The sequence below is a fragment of the Balaenoptera ricei genome, chromosome 7 (assembly GCF_028023285.1).
Source record: "Balaenoptera ricei isolate mBalRic1 chromosome 7, mBalRic1.hap2, whole genome shotgun sequence".
In the NCBI taxonomy this organism is placed as follows: domain Eukaryota; kingdom Metazoa; phylum Chordata; class Mammalia; order Artiodactyla; family Balaenopteridae; genus Balaenoptera; species Balaenoptera ricei.
The window spans coordinates 28,727,656-28,750,033 of record NC_082645.1 but is presented as its reverse complement, the minus strand read 5'-3'; the positions used below and the strand labels follow the sequence as shown (position 1 = coordinate 28,750,033).

Here is a 22,378-nt window from a genome sequence, read left to right as displayed (position 1 = left end):
AGATCCAGAAATAATGTTCAATTCCTAATGTCTGATGGCTCAAAAGAACTTCAAAGAAATACCAATAAAAGACTGCATTTTTAGCATCATACTAACCGTGCAATTTGGCTAGCTTGCTATAAATTGCCCTTAAGGGAAATTAGAATGTTGATTAATGCAATATTAACATAGAGCTAAATATAATAGCAATGCATAATAGTAATGGCATAACATTCCTGGCAATAATTTTATTGAGACATTATCTAATTTAGTCTTTACAATCACCATGTGTCACATTATTAGCCCTGTTGGAAACTGAGTCTATGAATAATTATGTTAAGTTGACCAAAGTAAGTGCTTTGTAGTAAGTGTTAGAAGACATGAGGCATCATAGAAAGATGTTAGCAGTCTAGGGGACAGAGAAGTTCTCACCAGCTGAGGAGAGGATCTCAGGAAGAAGGGAGAGGTCTGCAAAGGACTGGAGGTGGAAGAGAGCAGTATCTGTTCTAGGATCTGAGAGGGGACTGGTGTGGCTAGGGCACGGAGTCTGAGGGAGGAAAGCGTTTTCAGGCCTGGAAAAGAGCAATGACATTCACTCCTTTGTCAACCAGGGTAAGGATTGTGCCTTTGTCCTAAGAGTAAAGGAAAAATCACTGAAAGGTTTTAGGCAAGCATATGGTATCATTTAAGACACCACCTGGGCAGCAGAGGAGAGCATGGATTGAAATGCTACTCTGAACTAGGGTAGTGGTGGTGGAGACAGGGAGCTCTTAGAAGGTAGATGTGTGAGAACTTGGTGCTGGGCTGGAGGTGAAGGGGGAGAGATGTCCCGGATGACCCCTGAACTGCCAGCATGGGCTTCTTCCTTCTACCTTCTTCTCCACTTGTGTAACTGTTTCCTCAACCGCACAGACCCTCCCAATATTTCTCTGGGCAACTTATGGTGAATTGATGCCCTTGGTTTCTTTTAGTTCTTGGATACATATGATTATGTGAACACCTAACTCATTCTACGGCTCACTAAACCTTTCTGTGTGAAGAGGATTTGGGAAGGTATGTTGGAGAACAGGAAAACTACTCAGGCATCCCTGGGCAGTAACTTTCTAATGCCTCCTTTCAAAGGAAGAAATATAATCACTACTAGTATATATTCTGCTACTACGTTTTCTTTCTTTTTTCTTATTGAAGTATACTTGATTTACAATGTTGTGTTTGTTTCAGGTGTACAGCACAGTGATTCAGTTATATATATATGTTCTTTTTCACATTCCTTTCCCTTATAGGTTATTATAAAATATTGAGTATAGTTCCCTGTGCTATAAAGGAGGTCCTTATTGTTATTTATTTTATATATAGTAGTGTGTATATGTTAATCCCAAACTCCTAATATATCCCTCCCCCCCCCTTTCCCCTTTGGTAAGCAAAAGTTTGTTTTCTATGTCTGTGGGTCTATTTCTGTTTTGTAAATAAGTTCATTTGTATCTTTTCTGTTTTCTTGATTCACATTTTAGATTGATAATAAAAAAGATTTTGGTTTTGTTTGTCATAGTAAAATAAAAATAATGGGATAATTTTTTTTAAATGGGATAATTAACAGTGTCCTGTTTAACATTTAATTGTTTTTTATGAAATTTCAGAAGTGTTCTCCATGAAATTCAATACAATCAAGCCTTAGAGTAAGAGGACAACCTGTTGCTACTGGAAACTGCCTACTGTATTTGTTCATGAACATTTTTCTGTCTAATTTTTAGTAGAAAAACTCTTATGGGGTAAAATAAATTCAGTGAAAAAAATTAGATATTTTTTCAAATGTATTTTCTAAAATTATGTGTTTTCTTTATCTAATTGATTAGATCCATACATGTTTTTCTAAGAATAAGATGTCAAATCTTACAGAAGCATGTCCCACTTATAAAGAGGAAGAAGTGAAAAATGCCAATTATTTCTAAATAGCTAATTAGAAAGCAAGAATCTCCGTATGAATACAGGAAAGACATTGCAAGAACTTTGTAATTTTTTGCCTTAGTGTTGTCTTGAAAATTCATCCAGCTGAGGAAAAATGTCAACTTGGACTATGTGCTTTTCAAAATGTCAGCCTACCTTTCACAAAAAGGTCCCTGAAGAATAATCGGGGAAACTCCGAAGGCCACATCTGTAAAATTTGACAGCTTTTGTTTAAAATAAATAATGCCGTTTAGCTATTGTGCTATAAAGAAATACATGTTTAGGACTAGAAATTCGAATTATTTTCAATCTAACAATTCTTAAACTGTTGCTGGAAAACATCTTTTCACTATATTGAGCTCTACGTATTTCAAAGTCAGAGCTCACTTAAAATTACACGCTATAAATCATGGTCTCACTCATGTTTATTGATCTATCTACAATAAGCTTGCATAAATATTTAATGAGGAAGAAAGGTAGAGGAGAAAGGAAGGGGATGGAGGGAGGAAGTACAAAGGGAGTAAAGAAACGTAAGAAGAGAAGAGGGCAGGTAGAAGGGAAGGAGAAATGGAGGAGACTAGAGGTTGTGAAGAAGAAGAGAAAATGAAGAAGGAGGAGAGAGAGTCAATAGAAGGAAGAGGAGAAAGGCATTATTGGAAAAGCATCAGCCAGAGGTCAGATTAACTAATCATAGTAAGACAATGTGAGTTTCCACTCCTTGGTATCATATGATAAGTTAAAAAGAAAAAAAAAAAAAACACTGTAATGAAGTACTTCTAATATTAACAAATCAAAACTAACCAGTTAAATCCTGAATCCACTGGCTAGTTGGTAGGGACCAACACTCTTGGGCAAGATCAATAAGGAGGTCCACTTGGATACACAACAAGGTCCTGCTGTGTAGCACAGGGAACTATATTCAATATCCTGTGATAAACCATACTGGAAGAGAGTATGAAAAAGTATGTATAACTGAATCACTTTGCTGTATAGCAGAAATTAACACAACACTGTAAAGCAACTATACTTCTATAAAATTAATTTTAAAAAAATGAGGTCCGCAATATTCAGCATGTGTCACTGAATGTCTCAGGCTTGGCAGTGGCCTGGCCTGGCCAGACCCTTGCCTGGCTAGATTGCCCAGCTCTCTCTAATGCTTGCCCGCTCTTTAAAACAGGGACCTCAGACTTCCCTGGTGGTCCAGTGGTTAAGACTCTGCACTCCCAATGCAGGGGGCACAGGTTCGATCCCTGGTCAGGGAACTAAGTCCCACATGCCGCCTGGTGCAGCCAAAAATACAAAGAAAGAAAGGTAAAGTAAGAGCAAACATTAAAATACATACATACATACATAAAATAAAACAGGAACCTCAGTAGGAGACAGGCAAATCCTGCAAAAAGTACACTCAGCTTTCATTTGGAAATGACAAATAACTTACTAGCCACTAAAGGAAGGAAGGATGACTTAGTCAAGTAGAAATAAAACCACTAAATGTGTGGATAAATGTGTTTTCCAGGAAAGAATCAACAACTTAAGTGTTCTAGCATTGACCCACAGAGAGATTTTATGCACTTGTTATATTCATACGTGAACATTTATCACAAAACACACTTCAGCATACCTGCTGTGTGTAGGAATCTGTTCTCCAGCTTACACTCTCAGAAAGTCTAGTGTTTACAAAGAAAAAGGACACATATAGACATACAAGTTAACAAGTTGACAAACAGCCTGTGAAACTACTATTTTTCAACTGCATATATCAAGGGCGGGGGGTGCATTATTGTGACATCCTTATATTGATTTGTGCTGGTTTACTTGCTATTTTGTGAAGACTCAAGTCATTTTCACCTGTGTACATCTAGTTTCATCAAGCATTTTGTTTCCAAAGAAAGTTCATTCCAGTGTCTTCTATTTATTTTGATATTTCCAAACAGCCTGCATTTGATAGGCCTGAAATCAATGCCTTGGACTGACAATTTTTCTTACTAAGAAGGGCAGTATGGGAGAACCTGCAGGCATGATTTTGGGTGGATATCGTGATTAAAAAAAATAATAATAGAGTACTGTTCCCTGTCAATCATTTGCCTACCACTTTTAGGAATCTAAGTGGCCTTGTATGATCTGCTATGAAGTTTCACTGGTTAAGTGTACACTGAGCAACTACATGCCTGGCAAAGATGAAGCATGTTCACATATTGTTGAAATGCTGTTTGATGTTTATGCATTACATATTCACTCTTCCCCTTCCCTTCCTGATGGAACCCTAATTTTCCTTTGAGGATATACTCCCCACCACTATGATCATGTGCCTCAATAGAAGTTAAGGCCCTCACCAGTGCCAAAGCTAGGCTTGAAGACTCTAAATGTAATACTTCTGGAACTACTGATTGGATCAAGAACTCAGGCAAATCCGTTCTTGATATTCCCTTATTAATAAGATTGGTTCTGGAATGGGCTTGCAACCCAAAGCAAGTCAGTGATACATGAGGAAACTTCCAAGGGCTTCTAGGGAAAATGTTCCCTCTCACTTAAGAGAGGACACTGGAGAGATATGTTTCCTCTCCTTTGGATGTCGTGGCAACATGCAGATGTTAAGTCTAGAATTGTATAGCACGTAGAAGCCAGTAAATGAAGGCTGAAATGAACAGAGTCAAGACAATCAGAAAAAAAATGCAGCAGACACAAATCTTGACATCTGGGTAGTAGGAGAATTTGAAGAGAGTTGGCAGCCAAAAACACCCTTCCAAATACAGTTACTGCGTCGCATTTTATCAAATCTAAGAAATAGGTATTATTCCCATTCTACAGATATTAAGCTTAGCTAACATGTGTTCAGTGTCAGACACTGCACTAAATTTTTTTTGCAGATAATCTCACTAAGCTCTGAAGCAATCATCTGAAATTGTGTCTCCTCATTTTAAAGATCATGAAACTGATGAAGGATATGTAATTCCACCATCATCAGGCAACTAATGCATGAAAAAAAACTAGTGCAGGTCCGGTAAACCCCATCACCAGGTTTCCTTCTGAAAAATCATTTTGTTGGGCACAGGGATTTTCAACCTGATTTTGCTCCTGTCCTTGCTTCTTTTCCAAAAAAAAAGAGAGAAATTAAAAAAAAAAAAAAAAGCCATGAATGAAAAGCAAGCCAAAGTACAGGTTAACTGCTTGCTTTCTCTTCAGTTTAGAGATTTCCTTCTTCCTGCTCCAGATGTGGACTTCCTGTCTAAGACCAGCATTTTTTTAAAAAAGAGGAGGTAGGGAAGACAGCTAGAAATCAGAGATGATTTCTCATTAACCTGCAACTGCTTGTCTAGTGACTACTTCTTTCTACAGCAATAAAATCCCTAACAGACCTCCCCACTTAATGCCAAAACCTATGGCAAAATTGCAGACTGGATTAGAAATAAAAACCACTGAACTTGAGTAAATCTGTCATATCATATAATAAAAACCAAACAACCAGTTGATGCAGTTAACTATGAAATGGAATTGGTTGACCTCTCTTCATAAGGAAGAGGCCTGTATTGATCAAGTTGACTCAGGTCTGAGGCTTTCTTCCTCCTGGCAGAAAGCTCCTCAGAAAAGGGTCAGTCATATGGAGTTTTGATTTTGCTCTGACTCCATTTTAATTTGTCTTCTTGGTTCTTTCTTTGAACTAATCCCCTTCTGTTTTCATACTGTTGATTTTATTAGTATTTCCCTTGGTTTATACAAAACAATAATTTTTGAATTTTTATTTTTCTACAGGAATACACATTTGTTTTCTTAAATTGTCCACTCTTAACAAAGGGAGAAAAACTTTGCTTTAAGAATCAATGAGTAAGTAGCAATCCCTCCAAAAAGTATGTCTGTTAGAAATCATGTCATTTAGTTCCTTATTAACTATAACCATTTTGAGGGTAGGAACCATAGAGGTGATTTTCTTTTTTTGTCATTTCAAAAGGTGTCTAATAAAATTCAAAGCAATGAATGAGTGGGTTCTAAAATATTTAGTAATTTCTCATTGAATGGAATAAACATGATAGATTTCATTAATTATTGGCTGACCACATTTTTCTCCACAGGAATATTAATTCTAGCATTGTAAATACAACCATGCACACATAACGCATTAAGGATGAGATATAACATCATTAGTTTATATTTTTGTCCATTAAATGTACAAATATTTATTGAGCACCAATTGTGTGTCCAGCTACTCAAGGCTTCAGGGCTATAGATGTTAAAGGGTTTGATCTCTGCCTTAGGGTGTTTAGGACACAAAGAAGTAATTACAAATTGCAAAACAGTGTGACAAGTAAAAGAAAAATAGCACTATGTGTCAACTTCCCAGTGTAACCTCTCACTGTTACTTCTGAAACACATTATATCCCTAAGAGTTTTGACAACAGGGGAAAAGATAACCTAAGTCTAAAATGATGATATCTCTTTGGATCACTCACTGCTGTGAGTCTCAGAGAGTGATGTATTTTCCTATTTAAAATTCACTTGCAAAATGATTATGACCTAGGGAAAACATGGAAATAAATGAAAGGCATTACTGCTGACAATACCGCAGCGTTTTGCTTTGCCAGGACTGGACCCTTTATTCTTGTCAAAAAGAATCTCATTCATCTTCCTAAATTTTCTTATGTCAAATGATGAATATTCATCTGTGAAATTTATGGAATTAATATCTTTAAAAATTACGAATTCACTGCAGTTTGTTTCCAATGTGGCTTGGAGACCAATTTGTCATCAAGTTTCCAGTCAAATTCATTCATATAAGCAAGAGATGAAACACTCACTTAGTCACTACTACTTCATCAAAACAGCTTCCTTCACTCCCTCAATAGCTAATAAGTGTCAGAGAAGAGATTCCAGCCCAGAGCTCTGTGCAGCCAAAATTCTTTCCTTAATGCCACACACTACCTTCCAGCATAGTCAGTAAAGAAAAGACGCTTTCATTGTTTTGATTGAAAATGAGAGGTATTTACAGTATTTCAATGGAGAGTGGGAGAATGCTGGCAGGTTATTCTGTCAGGCAATAAAAGAGGAAGACTTCATGGGAAGACAAGCGGACACTTTGAACACCAAGCTCCCAGTGTGAGAGAGACACTAGGGTCCACAGCAACTAGAAGGTTAAGCCACTTATTCCCTTGCTCATGGTCTGGACGGTGTTTCTATTATGACATCTCTGCCTCTACCTTAATATTTGTTCCAGTCTACTCTCTCTGTCACCTCTGCTCTGTTTTATTGATTGATTGACTGATTGATTTGCTCTTCTATTTTGTAGATTATTTTAATCCCATGGTTTCTGCTCACACACAGTTTTTCCCATTCAAAATTTCATATTGAACATGAGCCATCATGGCCTTTTCGGCTTCTTTATCATCACATTCCTTGAGATTCCACTAAACTATATGTATAATTATGCGTTAACTGGCTTAGGTCAATGAGCTTTATCCAGGAGCTGGGAACGTGGAGCCAAATTGTAACAACAGTGGTTGTGTAAGGGCTGCCCTTTCAGCAGGAGCTTTGGAATGAATCTCCTCTACAAAAGTTGAGTGTCAGCCAATATTATTGATGTGTTTGTGATAGAGGTAACGAAACATCCTCTTCTCTGTGTCCAACTCCCACACCAGTTAAGAGTAGGTTTTTGTACCTTCAAGACAACAAGGTGAAGCGCTGTGACATACAGAGATGTTCCAAGTCTGGAAATCAGAATGGATCAGAGGCTATTCTTGGAAATTTCTTATATCCATCTAAATTTATCACAACCATTCCTAAGACTATGGGTAATGTCTGATGACATCTCAACTCAAGGTCTAAGTGATTTTTTTATCAGCTTTAGTCAAAGATTTATCAGCTAACACTCATGAAGTGAAAAAGAGCACAGTTCAGGATGCCAGCTCTGGAGTAAAACTGCACGAGATTGAATCCCGCTTCCACACTTTCTTAAGGAATGAGCCTGGCAAAGTTAACTTCTCTGAGGTTTAGTTTCCTCAAACATAGAGTGGGTACAAAAATAGTACCCACCTAATAGGATTTCCTGAGTACTAAATACAACAATCCATATAGTTAGAGCTGAAAAGTCACTTTAATTAGTTATTATTATTACTACATGCCAGGCTCCCTGCTACATGCTCTCCTCCTATAATTGCATATTAATCATCATAACATCTCTACTGGGAAAGTGCTATCACCTGCCTTTGACAAGAGAATGTTGTCGATCTGGGACTGGAATTAACGTTTTCACAGGAACTCCCAGTCCAGTGATTTGCAACTTTATAAAAGCATCTACTCAAAATCAAGATTAGGGTTGAAATTATGATGCCACACCAGGGAGGAAAAGGGAACTGAGTTTTGGAATGAGCAAATGACTTTTTAAAGTTTCAAAATTATATTTCCACTGTGGTATTAACACTTGACAACCTTAATGCTCTACAACCTCAAAACCCTGCTTAATTCAACATATGAGGTGTAATGGCAACGCATAGGCAGCCAAAATGCAGAAGCTTGGAGTGCAGAAAAAGCATCTGCTTCTCCATAATGTCTCAGTGAATCATTATGACAAACAGAAATAAAGCCAATGCATCTCACTGTATAGCTGATCCTGCTTTTCTGCTCAAAAGGCACAGGAGTTAATTATTATGAACAGATGTGCTTAGATTGGACAAGAATTTATACTCCATGAAATTCAGCCTGGACTATGTGGTCGGTATATTTGTATTTCTTGGTGGTTGCTGAAAGTGAGGTCCACCATCCCAGAGTGAAGATTTGAATGCCCTTGTGGGCTGGATTTTCCTATTGCCAACCACTTCACATACACTTCACTCCAGAAGAATCCACTTTATGCATTGCCATACTGCTTCACTCTTAAGGTGTCTGTATTTGGTTGGCTCAGTTGTTGACGTGCCAGACTGAAGAAGCTAGGAATATGGGTATCTTTCCCATCTGGGGTGTCAATTTTATTCAGTATCTCACCCCTTTCTCACACCTTATGATCAGATAAGAATACATGGATTCAGTAGCACAAACAAAATACTTCTCCTATAATAGCTCAGAATGCGTATGCGTATCTTTATATACAAAGTACAAAGAACACAAACTCAATTATTAATTAATCCATTCATTCAAAAGATACTTGTTCTAGATTTATCCTCGTCAATAAATGTGTTACTTACCATTTAGGTCGAGGCTACTCAAGGACAATTAAGAAACTTTTCCTTTTCTACACTGCACAGAATTTAGCCTCTAAGAGACACAATGCTCTAAACCAATGGCCTAAATATATAGAGATGAACTCAAAATGAAGGACAAATTCTTCATCTAATGTTTTTTCCTTAATCAAAGACTGATAAACACTACTGAAGTTACGTGATTTTAAAATAGTTATACTTTCCAATAAACTTGGATGATTCTTTTTGGAGAAAAAGGGCACATTTTTTCCTACTGTAAGTATTGTACAGTAAGCTAAAAATATTTAACAGCACTGTACTATGTAACAAAATACACCGATACATATAGAAAAATATATGATATCAGAATATATGATGGGCTACAATGTAACATAATTATGATATCTTTAGACTTGTATGAGATCATATGCATATGACAAGAACAAACAAAAAGGGAAAGTCTATATGGGAGTCTATCAGTTAGGAATTATATTCAGCTGCAAATAACAGAAATCCAGCTACCGTGATTTGAACACATTAAATTCTCTTCCAATTTTATTCTCTCGTATAAAACGAATCCAGTGATAAGTGGTCCAAGATTGCTAGAGCAGCTCCCCTAGGCTCTTTCTGTCTTTGTGCTCTATAATCCTTGGTACATGCCTACCAACCTCAAGGGCACAAGATGGCAGCTGGAGCTCCAACAGTCTCATCCACGAGCCAGGCCAGAACAAGCTGAGTGGCAAGCTGAGTCAGCCCCATTTAAGAGTATTTCCCAGAAGCCTTATCCAGTAATTTCTGCTTATCATTTACTTGCTAACTCTAGCTTTGAAGCTTCCTTGAGGAAGCCTGGGAAGCAATGATTTTTTTTAAAGCTGGGAACCACTAAAAACGTCAAAATCTGTTATTAGGGGAAAAGGAGAGAATTAAAACTGTGTAGACAACTAGAAGTCTCCACCATAGTGTCTGATGAAAAATCCAAACCATTAAATAAGTTGAAAAAATGGAAGTAAGAGTAATGATGACATCTTTGTAGTGCTTTATACTTTATAAAGTGCTTTTGCAGTCCACACAATATTGAACATGAAGCGATTAAACAGAAATGACCCAGATTAAAGAGACTTGGGCATGCAGATACTAAGATACAGAAAGTGTCACTGAGGGATTCCTAATGAGAAGTAATTCTTTCAGTCAAGAGCATTCTAAAGCGTTCCTCTGTGGCCATCACAGACAAAGTGGCAGGTGAACATAGATACATCGTCCTCAGGTGAGAGTTATAGCTGTAGGTAGCAACATGCAGCCGTGTTCATTATCATATGGAAAAGGAAGTCAGCAGCCGGCAGAGAACACTGGAGGCAAGAAAAACCTTCCAGGGAAATGAACAGATGAGCACTCATTCCCTAAGCTTTGAACGAGTGCACAGTGAATAAGTACTCTGTATATGAGAAAAACAAGACTAGCACCCCTCTGAAGAGAGTAGTAAGAACCTTGAAGCTGGAGGCGGACATCACGAAACAGGTCATTTGCAATAAAATGAAGGAGACCTAACAGCACTCCCAAAGACATGGAAGAAGAGTACAGAAAGGAACGTTTCCAAAACCCAATGTGAGACACACTACGCTCAGTACCTTAGTGAGAATGAGCTGGCTCTCAGGAAACACTACAGGTGCTTCACAGAAATATACACATACACAACTAATAAGAACCAGCTTTATAAAAAAATAAAATCAAATTCAAAAATTCAAAAAAACAAAGAAATATACACATACAGAATAGTCACTTTAACAGAGCGTTTTTTTGTTTGTTTTTGTTTTTTTTGCTTCAAAAAGCCCGAAGTTTAAGAACACTCTGTTCTTCATTTGATTATAGAGTAGAGAGAGATACCTTGTAGGAGGTATTACACTCTAACAGAGTAAAGGTTTTGGGGTCAGAAAGAGTAAGACAGATAGGCAACTTCCATTCCAAAATCCTGCTTAATGAGTCTTATTCCTAGGTTTGCTGCACATGACACCTTTCCAAATTTGATGCAATTCAATATTCATAACACCCTTTGAGAGAAACTCTTCCCATTTTAGAGATGGGCAAACTGAGGGACAGGGGGGTTAGAAGGTTAAAATCAAGGTTACACAGCTACTAACTGTAGAGACAAAATTCAAATTCACATAATTAGATTCCAAATTCTATCCTGCTTCCATCAGAAAGGGATAGAGAAATGATGTAGGATCATGGCTTTCCAAAGTTACTGTCACCCAGTGTACACTCCCCTCCATCCTATTCTGTCAGCAGCCTGCTTTTTCCTTGGAAGGGGACTAGCTTTTAGTAAATGTGTTTGTGATACTCAACCCCATCTCACACCTCCTGGGGTGGGTACCAGTCTTAGGGCTGGCATAGGAAAGTAATGGTGATTGGTTTGAAGACATGACCCCAAATCAGGGCATTAAACCTCAATTTGCTGCATTCTTTGGAAAGGCAAAGTTCTCACTGTCCTATGTTTATTAAGTCTGAACCAGAGAGGTACTTCCTCATGGCTTGGGGCAGCCAGAGAACGTAAGAGAAAACTCAAGTCCTGATGACATCATTTGATTCCTCAAATTCACTCATGCTTGACACAAGATCTAGATTCTAGTTTTCAACTATGTGAGACAATAAATTCCTTTTTTATAATTAGCATAGTTTGCTATATTTTCTGTTATGATAAGTAAAACAATCTCAACTAATGAAGTTTATAAAAGATTAAAAAATATGATATAACTAGAGGATGTAATTAACATTGATTATTTAGAACTTAATCAGGAAATACTACATGTAACCTAGGATCAATACTTTTAATTTTTTTAAATATTTTTTTAAGCATTTCTGGCCCATCCTGACATAGACAGATAGATAGATAGACATACACACATATATATTTATATATACATACACACATGCCTATTATACACACATAATTTATTTTATATGTAAACTTATTACATATATATTTATGAAATTTAATTACAGGCAGGCATACCTCATTATATTGCATTTCACTTTATTGTGCTCCACAGATACTATGTTTTTTTAAATTTACTTTTATTTTCTTATAGAGCAGGTTTTCATTAGTCATCCATTTTATACACATCAGTGTATACATGTCAATCCCAATCTACCAATTCATCCCACCACCACCCCACCCCCCTGCCGCTTTCCCCCCTTGGTGTCTATACGTTTCTTCTTTACATCTGTGTCTCTATTTCTGCCCTGCAAACCGGTTCATCTGTACCATTTTTCTAGGTTCCACATATATGTGTTGATATACGATATTTTTTTTCTCTTTCTGACTTACTTCACTCTGTATAACAGTCTCTAGATCCATCCACATCTCTACAAATGACCCAATTTCGTTCCTTTTTAAGGTTGAGTAATATTCCATTGTATATATGTACCACATCTTCTTTATTCATTCATCTGTCGATGGGCATTTAGGTTGCTTCCATGACCTGGCTATTGTAAATAGAGCTGCAATGAACATTTTGGTACATGACTCTTTTTGAACTACGGTTTTCTGTGGGTATATGCCCAGTAGAGGGATTGCTGGGTCATATGGTAATTCTATTTTTAGTTTTTAAAGGAACCTCCATACTATTCTCCATAGTGGCAGTATCAATTTACATTCCCACCAGCAGTGCAAGAGGGTTCTCTTTTCTCCACAACCTCTCCAGCATTTATTGTTTGTAGATTTTCTGATGATGCCCATTCTAACGGGTGTGAGGTCATACCTCATTGTAGTTTTGATTTGCATTTCTCTAATAATTAGTGATGTTGAGCAGCTTTCATATGCTTCTTGGCCATCTGTATGTCTTCTTTGCAGAAATGTCTATTTAGGTCTTCTGCCCATTTTTGTATTGGGTTGTTTGTTTCTTTAATATTGAGCTGAGTGAGCTGTTTATATACTTTGGAGATTAATCCTTTGTCCGTTGATTCGTTTGCAAATATTTTCTCCCATTCTGAGGGCTGTCCTTTCGTCTTGTTTGTAGTTTCCTTTGTTTTGCAAAAGCATTTAAGTTTCATTAGGTCCCATTTGTTTATTTTTGTTTTTATTTCCATTTCTCTAGGAGGTGGATCAAAAAAGATCTTGCTGTGATTTATGTCAAAGAGTGTTCTTCCTAAGTTTTCCTCTAAGACTTTTATAGTGTCCAGTCTTACATTTAGGTCTTTAATCCATTTTGAGTTCATTTTTGTGTATGGTGTTAGGGAGTGTTCTAATTTCTTTTACATGTAGCTGTCCAGTTTTCCCAGCACCACTTATTGAAGAGACTGTCTTTTCTCCATTGTATATCCTTGCCTCCTTTGTCATAGATTAGTTGAGCATAGGTGCGTGGGTTTATCTCTGGGCTTTCTATCCTGTTTCATTGATCTATGTTTCTGTTTTTGTGCCAGTACCATATTGTCTTGATTACTGTAGCTTTGTAGTATAGTCTGAAGTCAGGAAGTCTGATTCCTCCAGCTCCGTTTTTATCCCTCTAGACTGCTTTGGCTATTCGGGGTCTTTTGTGTCTCCATACAAGTTTTAAGATTTGTTGTTCTAGTTCTGTAAAAAATGCCATTGGAAATTTCATAGGGATTGCCTTGAATCTGTGGAATGCTTTGGGTAGTATAGTCATTTTCATAATGCTGAGTCTTCCAGTAGAAGAACATGGTGTATCTCGCCATCTGTTGGTATCATCTTTAATTTCTTTCATCAGTGTCTTATAGTTTTCTGCAAACAGGTCTTTTCTCTCCTTAGGTAAGTTTATTCCTAGGTATTTTACTGTTTTTGTTGCAGTGGTAAATGGGAGTGTTTCCTTAATTTCTCTTTCAGATTTTTCATCATTAGTGTATAGGAATGCAAGAGATTTCTGTGCATTAATTTTGTATCCTGCAACTTTACCAAATTCATTGATTAGCTCTAGTAGTTTTCTGGTGGCATCCTTAGGATTCTCTATGTATAGTATCATGTTATCTGCAAACAGTGACAGTTTTACTTCTTCTTTTCCAATTTGGATTCCTTTTATTTCTTTTTCTTCTCTGATTGCCATGGCTAGGACTTCCAAAACTATGTTGAATAATAGTGGTGAGAGTGGATAACCTTGTCTTGTGCCTGATCTTAGAGGAAATGCTTTCAGTTTCTCACCATTGAGAATGATGTTTGCTGAGGGTTTGTCGTATATGGCCTTTATTATGTTGAGGTAGGTTCCCTCTATGCCCACTTTCTGGAGAGTTTTTATCATAAATGGGTGTTGAATTTTGTCAAAAGCTTTTCCTGCATCTACTGATATGATCATATGGTTTTTATTCTTCAGTTTGTTAATATGGTATAACACATTGATTGTTTTGCCTATATTGAAGAATCCTTTCATCCCTGGGATAAATCCCACTTGATCATGGTGTATGATCCTTTTAATGTGTTGTTGGTTTCTGTTGGCTAGTATTTTGTTGAGGATTTTTGCATCTATATTCATCAGTGATATTGGTCTGTAATTTTCTTTTTTGGTAGTATTTTTGTCTGGTTTTGGTAACAGGGTGATGGTGGCCTCATAGAATGAGTTTGGGAGTGTTCCCTCCTCTGCAATTTCTTGCAAGAATTTGAAAAGGATGGGAGTTAGCTCTTCTCTAAATGGTTGATAGAATTCACCTGTGAAGCCATCTGGTCTTGGACTTTTGTTTGTTGGAAGATTTTTAATCACAGTTTCAATTTCAGTGCTTGTGATTGGTCTGTTCATATTTTCTATTGCTTCCTGGTTCAGTCTTGGAAGGTTATACCTTTCTAAGAATTTGTCCATTTCTTCCAGGTTGTCCATTTTTTTGGCATAGAGTTACTTGTCATAGTCTCTTAGGATGCTCTGTATTTCTGCGGTGTCTGTTGTAACTTCTCCTTTTTCATTTCTAATTTTACTGAGTTGAGTCCTCTCCCTCTTTTTCTTGATGAGTCTGGCTAATGGGTTATCGATTTTGTTTATCTTCTCAAAGAACCAGCTTTTAGTTTTACTGATCTTTGCTATTGTTTCCTTTGTTTCTATTTCATTTATTTCTGCTCTGATCTTTATGATTTCTTTCCTTCTACTAACTTTGGGTTTTGTTTGTTATTCTTTCTCTAGTTCCTTTATGTGTAAGGTTAGATTGTTTATTTGAGAATTTTCCTTGTTTCTTGAGGTAGGATTGTATTGCTATAAACTTCCCTCTTAGAACTGCTTTTGCTGCATCCCATAGGTTTTGGGCCATCGTGTTTTCATTGTCATTTGTCTCTAGGTATTTTTTGATTTCCTCTTTTATTTCTTCAGTGATCTCTTGGTTATTTAGTAACGTATTGTTTAGCCTCCATGTGTTTGTGGTTTTTATGTTTTTTCCCCTGTAACTGATTTCTAGTCTCATAGCATTGTGGTCAGAAAAGATGCTTGATATGATTTCAATTTTCTTAAATTTACTGAGCCTTGATTTGTGACCCAAGATGTGATCTATCCTAGAGAATGTTCTGTGTGCACTTGAGAAGAAAGTGTAATCTGCTGTTTTTGGATGGAATGTCCTATAAATATCAATTAAATCTATCTGGTCTATTGTGTCATTTAAATCTTGTGTTTCCTTATTAATTTTCTGTTTGGATAATCTGTCCATTGGTGTAAGTGAGGTGTTAAAGTCCCCCACTATTATTGTGTTACTGTCCATTTCCTCTTTTAGAGCTGTTAGCATTTGCCTTATGTATTGAGGTGCTCCTATGTTGGGTGCATATATATTTATAACCGTTATATCTTCTTCTTGGATTGATCCCTTGATCATTATGTAGTGTCCTTCCTTGTCTCTTGTAACATTCTTTATTTTAAAGTCTATTTTATCTGATATGAGTATTGCTACTCCAGCTTTCTTTTGATTTCCATTTGCATGGTATATCTTTTTCCATCCCCTCACTTTCAGTCTGTATGTGTCCCTAGGTCTAAAGTGGGTCTCTTGTAGACAGCATATATATGGGTCTTGTTTTTGTTTCCATTCAGCAAGCCTGTGTCTTTCAGTTGGAGCATTTAATCCATTCACGTTTAAGGTAATTATCGATGTGTATGTTCCTATTACCATTTTCTTCATTGTTTTGGGTTGCTTTTGTAAGTCCTTTTCTTCTCTTGTGTTTCCCACTTAGAGAAGTTCCTTTAGCATTTGTTGTAGAGCTGGTTTGGTGGTGGTGAATTCTCTTAGCTTTCGTTCGTCTGTAAAGCTTTTGATTTCTCTGTTGAATCTGAATGAGATCCTTGCTGGGTAGAGTAATCTTGGTTGTACGTTCTTCCCTTTCATCACTTTAAATATATCATTTCATCCCCTTCTGGGTTGTAGAGTTTCTGCTGAGAAATCAGCTGTTAACCTTATGGGAGTTCCCTTGTATGTTATTTGTCATTTTTCCCTTGTTGCTTTCAATAATTTTTCTTTGTCTTTAATTTTTGTCAATTTGATTACTATGTGTCTCAGTGTGTTTCTCCTTGGGTTTATCCTGCCTGGGAGTCTCTTCACTTCCTGGATTTGGGTGGCTATTTCCTTTCCCACGTTAGGGAAGTTTTCAACTATAATCTTTCATAGCTATCTGAGAGGCTGCCTCCTGGGCTTGAGTCCTCAAAAATCTGCCAAATAAAACATAATTCTCAACCTTTGGGTTTTGCATTTTTTCAGTTGACATAGGGAAAGACAAAAAGCTAGTATAAAAATAGACGAAAACATTTGAGAGGCAGTGTTTACAAAGGAATATAATTGACTAAGAAATACTAGCAATCAAAGAAATAAAGTAGAAAAACAAGTTATCACTTATCCATTTTGATTGACAAATACTAAAAATCTTGACTAGATCTAGCATTAGCTAAAGGAGTGAAGAACAGGCACAGTCCTATGTTTCTATGTGAAGAGAATAAAATGATACAACATTTCTAGAAGCCAATTTGGAAATATTTAGTGAAATTTTAAAGATACATGTTCTCTCACTCAGCACTTCTAGAGGTAAATTCTAAAGTTAAAAGTGGACAAAGTTGTCGTGAGTTCTATTTCTAATAAACACCTTCACATCTGTCAGTCATAGGTTGGTTACCACAAAATGGAACATTCATGTAATCAGTAGCTTTGTATCAATAATAAAGGGACTCTTAGAAAGGTCTATTTGTATTAGGAAGTATTAAGAAGGAAAAAAGCAGGTATGTTTCCACATATATATGTATAAAAAGTTGTTTGGAATGTTGCTAACTAAAATGTAAATAGTGGTTTCCTTAGGCTGGTGAGATTTCTGGTGATTTTTATGATATTATTTTCCTACAGAATTCTGTGAAACAAGGGGAGTTTTTTTCAAATATATATAACATTTTTATCATGATAAAGTAAATTTTATTTTGGAAACTAAGAAAATTATATAACTACATAAAACAACCAAAAAAAAAAAAAAGTGGTTTGTCTGAAACCTGTAACTTGACAACTATGTGTTAATGTGTGCTAATGGACAATTTAGGGCTAGGATACATCAAATACACGTAATGATTCTGAATGAAATCTAAAATAGGTCTTCTGAAATGTGGCATGTGATATCTAATGGTACTCCATCACTTAGAAAGCCCGTACCTAACTTCAAAGTAGAAAATTGGTTTTGCTGGACCTCTATTCACAGATGAAAGAAGCTTAAAGAGAAAATAACCTGCTCTGGAACCTGGTCAGGAAACTCACAGCCATTAAAATGAATCATCACACACTGTTTGAAAAGGCTTGGTCTTTTCCTCCCAGTGATCTTTTCTGCTTGAAGCTCAAATAGAGCAGGGCCATCTCCATCACAGCTGGAGTTGTGGCTTGAGTTTGTGTGAGTGTGATGTGTGCAACGTTGTAGGGGTAAGTGGAAGAAACAAGAAGGTGTTAATTGAACACCTGGAGGAAAGGATAATGGGGAGCCTCCATATTTTCCCCTGTGGTGCATCACAAATGCTTATGAGATGAGACAGCCGGGACAGAATGATAAAGAGCTTGTATGACAGGAAATATTGCCCTACTTGCATCCCTACCTCACAGAAGAATTCGTACCTCCTGCTGGCAGGTGATAGCTGCTTCTGTGCATGAGCTCTAAGACTTCCTCTGTCAACAGAAAAAGTCCCCAGAGAGGGATATCCCTGCTGGTCAGATTTTGGAGTCCTCTGACTGACAAAGGCACCAAAGCCAAGAATGAGAAATCCTACAATACATGCTAGTCCTACAATTCATTCTGAGAAGAATTTAATTGATGTTTATGCAACATAAATCCAATTGAAGCCTAACAGTGTCCAAACTGCACACAGAATAGTAATTTTCAGTGGTATATGACCATTGTTTTTTACCTTTCATAAAGATATCTGGATGGTCTCCTAGGAATGGAAGGCTGATAGGATTTTTAGGGACACGTTTCACATTTGGCATTTGAGCTTCCCATGTCCACACTTTGATAAATAACACTGCAGTTTATCCAGAGCATTCTCATGATTTCTCTAACATTATGTCATCAGGAGGTAAGTGAACACCACCTTTGAGTTCAGGATGAAGTAGTAATTGCTACTGACTCAGAGCTTCCTCTTATTCCTGACTTGTTATCACACATTCCTGGAAAGTTTAGTGTCTCTTTTGTTCTTTACATGCTTATGGTCACCTCATGCTCCCTGTCGTAGTGGGGTTCTGGAAGTTACCTTGACTGAAGGTGGTCTCTGCTAGGAGGGCTAAAAAAGGAGCCTCTCCCAGGTCTGCTGGGAGCACCAGCAACAAAGGTTATTAGTAGCAAAAAGTCAACTTGACCTCTTCTTCCATTAAAAAACTGTATGTGTTGTTAAACATGAAAGAAGGGCTAATCCCCAAATAATCCTTCTCTTCCAAGGGAATATGCCAATTTGTAAAGCTGCTGCAGAAGCCCATGTTTCAAACTAGTCCTTCAAAGCAAATATAAATGAACAACGAAGAATCCCAAGACATATGAGGAAAACCAAGGCTTAAAGGCCAAGACGAACAGAGATAATGCACATTACAGAAGAGAATTTAAAACAATCCTCTTCTCAAAGATTTAAAAGGACCTTGCATCATTTATTTTAAAAGGCTGGTACTTGAAAATATTGTTATGTTCTATGTATCATCTATCTATCTATGTATCTATGTATGTATGTATCTATCTATCTATCTAATCTATCTAGCTACGTCTTTCTTATACTTTTTGAAAAAAGAAGCAATCAGAAAATAAGAAAAAAATGAATTAAAAAAAATAACATGATTGATATTTACAAACAATAATGTTAACAATGTTAAAAATAGAATAGACATGGCTGAAAACCATACCAGAAATCTGGACAATAATTTTTTTTTTTAATTCAAGGGGAAAAAGAAAGAGATAGATAATAAGAGAAAAATTAAGCTATAGAAGGTAGAGATAGAAGTTATTCATCAGTCTAAAGATATCATAGAAAAAAGAATAGAAATGATTGACACCATAAAATAGAATTCTTTACTACAGAGACATGTAAATCTTCAAATTTTGCCTACTAACGATAGAGAAAGACTACAATAACAATATCTTATTATAACAATAAGTAATATAGATGAGGATGAGAATAAAGATAATGGTGATGACAAACACATTGGCAAGTTCTGGTAAAATTTTAGAAGTCCAGGGTAAAAAAAAAAAAAAAAGTTTGGAAAAAAAAAAGCATAAAAGGACACAAAAACAGGCTACCTAAAAAGGCCTGTGATAGTTTTGAATCATGTCAACTTGGCTAGTTTCCCAGAAACTTGGTTCCTTTTCACAGAAAACCCTTACTGGTATATTTCAGGTTACACTGACCCATAAGGGAGATTTTTAGGGATTTGGAAGGAGGAAAAGAAGCTGTAGCCATTTCGTACCTCTTATGTATTGTTGCTAATCTGCTGACTTGCTTTCTTGGCATGAAGCAGCAGCTAATCCTACAACTGTTCTACTTTCTGGGTCCTCTTTTAGCTTCTCCCACTCCTGGGCTAGGTTGTGTGTTTAACCCTGACAACAAACAAACAAACAAAAACAAAAAAACCTAGCTTCTGCAGGATACCCTCATGACTAAGGTCAGAGACAGACCAGAGTTTCAGTTCATCCTCCAAACAGTGCTGATGAGTTTAGGCTACTCGTGATTTCTTCTTCCTGAGTGCATAGCCTGTAGACTTCAAGCTTCAGTATCAGATTCTACAGAGACCTGCTTAACTAGTTTCCACAGTTCTGTAAACCAAGTCCCTTAATAAATCCACATCCCCTACTGGTTCTGCTTTTCTGGTTGATCCCAGACTGATACAGTGAATGTCTGATTGGCATAAGATTTCTGACCTGCAACATGGGAAAAACTATTTCAAAGCCAGAAATCTTGTACTCAGTCAAACTGTCACTTCAGTTTGAGGGGAAAATAAAATCATTTTTGAACACATAAGATCTCAGAAAATTTACCACCTCAGGACTCCCAAAAAGTAAGCCAAGCAAAATTAAATATAAATCCAAGAGAAAAGCGACTTCCCTGGTGGCACAGTGGTTAAGAATCCGCCTGCCAATGCAGGGGTCACGGGTTCGATCCCTGGTCCGGGAAGATCCCACATGCTGCAGAGCAACTAAGCCCGTGCGCTGCAACTACTGAGTCTGCACTCTAGAGCCCGTGAGCCACAACTACTGAGCCCACACACCACAACTACTGAAGCCCATGTGCCTAGAGCCCGTGCTCCGCAACAAGAGAAGCCACCACAATGAGAAGCCTGCACACCTCAACGAAGAGTAGCCCCTGCTCGCTGCAACTAGAGAAAGCCCACGCACAGCAATGAAGACCCAAAGCAGACAAAAATAAATACATTTTTTAAAAATCCAAGAAAAAAGAAGTAGAACTAAATCTAAGTTCAAGCTTTAGTTTTATAATCATGTAATAGGTCCAGAAAGTTCCACAGATATGTGCTCAAGAAGACGGTATTCACCATTAAGTAGACTGTATAATCAAAATCTGGAGAGCACAGTTATGATACACAGTTGCTAAGAAAAATTCATAACATCTTTTTTTAAACACGTAAACAAACAGAAAAGGAAATTTTAGGGGAAAAAAAGTCCTGAGGAGAGCCATGGTTCAGAGATGAAATAAGTTAAATGTGGTGTGACTTGAAGCAATTAACAGCACATACCAGAATTTTCTAGAAAAAAAAACATCATACACATACCAGTGAAGAAACTGCAGAGATTTGTGGGCCTACTGAGAATATGAAGTTATGTGATTTATCATTTTATATAATTTATAAGTATTATTATAATAATTTCTAACGATGTACTACTTCTTTTTCTTTAAAAATCTTGTATCACTTTTAAGAATTTTGCCTTTAAGTTAACCTTTCCTTATTACTATTTCTAAAAATAGATTTATATCTGAAAATGTTTTCTTGTTTTTAAAATAAATGTAAGTTTCAGAGGCAAGCCTTCTACCTGCATCGAAGTTATTGCATTTGCATTTTCTAAAATAATGCCTAGCACAGAGTTCTTGATAGATATTTCTTGAATTAGTTAATTAATTTTTAAAATTTAGGAAGATATAGTTTGCTGTTTAGACATCAGTGGCACATTCTAATTTTTAGGATACAATTGACTAAGTATTATTACTGAAAATAAACATATGACCACTAAGAAACACACAAGTAAGATTACAATAACTCCAACTTATTAATGTTTCTCAATTAAATAAAATTGCAAAGGTTGTTACACAGTATGAACTTGTATTTTTAAAGTGCCTCGCTGTGTGTGTGGCTATTTGCACATACATTTCTGGAGAGATACACACCACTAATTACTTTTGAGTTTATTTGAGAGGTAAAATTGTGGTTGGAGGAATGAAGGGTAAGGATTGCATTTATAATGTATTGTTTTTCTTTTCTTTTTTAATGGCCATAACTTCATTTTTTAATACATAAAAGAATAAAAAAGTAAAACTCATCCCTTCTTGGCTTTATTTAAGGACATCCTTCCAGCAATTCTCTTCTCTTTGCCCCTCCTGAGTTTCTCTCTCCACTGAATCATTCCCTTCATCTATTATGTTTCCAATATTAGAAACAAAATCAATGAACAAAGCCCCATCTTCATTTCCAGCACATCAAAAGTTGGTACAAGGTTTTCATTTTACTTTATTTTCCCGGTCACTGTCTCTAGCTATCTCTTGACCCCCTGTAATCATGCTCTTGCAGTCCTCTCCACACCTCTGTGTAACTTTTCCTGTCAAGATCAACAAGGACCTCCACAATGCTACATTTTATGGACAATTCTCCAACCCACCTTA

General features: G+C 36.7%; 1 protein-coding gene and 1 non-coding gene across 2 annotated transcripts in view; one reads left to right on the top strand and one right to left on the bottom strand.

Moving 5' to 3' along the window:
- The window catches only part of THSD7B (thrombospondin type 1 domain containing 7B), a 594,306-nt gene that overhangs the window by 320,739 nt on the left and 251,189 nt on the right, over positions 1-22,378 (bottom strand). The window lies entirely within an intron of this gene.
- Positions 3,113-3,185, top strand: TRNAG-CCC (transfer RNA glycine (anticodon CCC)). Its single transcript has one exon. It is a non-coding gene; the product is annotated as a tRNA-Gly (tRNA).